Raw genomic sequence first — 2946 nt, 5'->3', positions numbered from 1 at the left:
AATCTTTTCTCTATAACTTAATCTTGAATAGATATATTTTTTTTAGAAAATAGAACTATATGATCTTCTTATCCTTCGATTGACTCAACCCAACTAACATAGTTTGTAGGCTGAGTCAAGGTAGAAGGGAACAAATGAAAATCCAAACCTGACCTATCTCGCACCTTGTTTGGCTGGTTCGAGCCAATCCAATTGTCACTACAAGAAAACTGGCAGATAGTAGCGGATATTTAGCGGTATTTTTTTCAACTGCTGCTAAATAGAATCTGCCAGTGGTTTTATGGTGGATTTAGAGGGGGCTACCAAATAATCTCATTTTGCAGTAATTTTTCTATAACCGCCGCAAAATGTACCCGTTTTGCCGTGTGTGAAGTTGAACGTCAAGGCAATGTCAATAGCAAAAAAAAGGACACCGATTTTTGGGTTGTTGATGTCATATGTATTCTTTTGTTGCTTGTTTCTTAGAAAGTGTAATTACTCTTCTCCGTGCATTCAAATTCTCTTAGTAAAATAACGTTTAAAGGTTGTTCCCTCTGTTAGGAAATGGTGTGACTTCTTATATGGAGCTGACTGTTAAGGAGGCATTAGCACTTCCTCTTGGAAAGAAGATCGTAATCCCACATAACAGAGAGTTGCAACTAGTTGGTCAGGCAGCGGGCCTATTGAGCGGGTTCTTGGGGACATTGGGAGCTGATTTTCAACAGTTACCAATTTGTGAAAAAAATTGGAAGATAATGAATAAGGCTTTCAAGGAGCATGCATTTGACCAGGTTAAGGTAATGTTTAAGTTTGTTGATAAAGTAAGGCGTTACTAATGCTTGGTGTAAAAAGCTTTTTTTTTATCTATTAAATGAACAATACAAGAAAAAGATTAAGACGCACACACATCATATCGACCATACAAATTTTTATAGAATATCGATAAATATCTAAAGACTTTTTTGTTTAGTGTAAATTGCACTGCGTTATTATATAGCTTAGTCCCCAATTAATCCGGTCCTTCGTGTATAACCATGTAACTAATAATTATTAATAATAACAATAATAATGATAAAACTTATAAACCTCATGAGAATGTTAAAGCTGCTCCTATTGTAAACAATTAGAGAGTGACTACCTATTATTTATGAATTTCGGTTAAATAAAAATGTCAGAATAAAATAAATATGGAACACATTTGTACAAGTTTAATCTGTTACCCTCATAACTCTGAAAATTTGAATATTTTGTGGTTTTAATTTTTATTGAGAGATTATTTAATTATTTCCTAGCTCTGGTTATGCTATTTTTCTGTGCTGTTATTCTCTGTTAGTAGGTGGATTTCTTTGGTTTTCTATTTTTTTTGTTTTAGTCTGGTAAATTAGAGAAGGATAGTGCATGTTGGGTTTCTTTTTGTTCACTGCTTTGAATTTTTATCCCGAGAATTGTTCATGTCTAAAGATGTGTCTTTTGATAATATGTAAGTCTGTTTCAGGTGGTTAATTATTATATGTTTTCTTTATGTTACTATATTGGTCTACTCCTCCTCCACCCTCCCGACCAAAAACCTCTTCACCTTTCAACTTTGTTATTGTTGTCCCTGTAGAAAGCTATTGTAGAAGAGATTCAGTCTGATTCTTTTAATAGAATTTGATAGGTTCCTTTGCCAAAAAGTTTTAACAAATTGTATTAGTAACTAAAATCATTATTAAATGAAGTGATATATACTTGATCACTACTAAGCTGGTTCAACAAGGGGGATTCTGTTCATATCTTGAAGGTGATTAGGCATGCTTATATTGGATGTGATTCTTGCTCTTTATATGGTTATATTGGTTGTGAAACTTGCATTTTGAACTTAGCCTTTAGGATAAAGTTTTCATAGTGGAAAGTTCTCAATCATATTTGTTTGTGTGTTGATTTGATGACTCGTGTATAAAGTTCTGTGATGTAGAATGGATTTGGAGTTAAAGTTAATGGTTACAATGACGGCGTGAAAGCACTGATGTCAAGATCTTTATCATCTTTATTGTGTTATCTTATGATCTGAACTACTTGTAGCAAGTCTTTCACTATAAGGACGATGGAAGAGGGAGAATAAAGCGGAGAATTGTACAAAGAATAGGAAGATCCTGGAGGAACGTAAGAAATCATTTGTTTCATAAGGTTTATGACAAAGAACTGACTTTTGAGGAAAACCTCAAGCGTAAGCCATCTCTTTGAAAAAAGTTTTTCAATATCGGTTGAACGAGGACACACAGGTAACAAATATTTAGTTGATATTTCATTGTATTCGATTTTAAATCATCATGAATTACGACTAAATATACTGAATTTATTGTGATAGTGGAAAAACTACTAAATATACCAAAAGTTCTTCACCTTATCCTTTTTTGTGTTTCCTGAAGTTGTACATGGCTGACTTATAAAACCATTAACATTGTAGTAATTTATCACGATAACATTTATGTTTGTCATTTTGTTTGTAGGAGAAGTGTAGAAAAAATGCCATTAATCGTTCAAAGCAACTGTACACACATACCGGAGGTTCTAAAACAATGACAAGAAAGAAACATGAAGAAGTAATTAATTTAAATTCAGTTCCTGAATGTTGACGTGTTTTTGGTAATATAGAATTGTCTGTTATATGATTGTGTCTTGATGATTGTTATAGGAGCAATGACAGGGAAGGCCTATTGGTAGAGGAGAGGTATGGACCATGAGTCATAAAAAAAAGAATGGTTCATATATGAATGAAGATGCGCGTGTTGTTGGGGTAAATCATGTTCTTTACTTTTTCAAATTTCTTTTTGCAATTAATACCATTGAATTTAAATTAGTGTAAATCTGGATCTCACATGTTTGCAGGAAGCAATTGAACATATTGAGAGCCAAGACCCCTCCAGCAAAGAATCTTCACAGAATGATTCCCTTGCACAAGTGCTTGGAAAGGAGCACCCAGGAAGA

This window comes from Arachis ipaensis, chromosome B10 (genome assembly GCF_000816755.2).
Source record: "Arachis ipaensis cultivar K30076 chromosome B10, Araip1.1, whole genome shotgun sequence".
Lineage (NCBI taxonomy): Eukaryota > Viridiplantae > Streptophyta > Magnoliopsida > Fabales > Fabaceae > Arachis > Arachis ipaensis.
The sequence above is the reverse complement of the archived record's forward strand: the minus strand, read 5'-3'. Positions refer to the sequence as shown.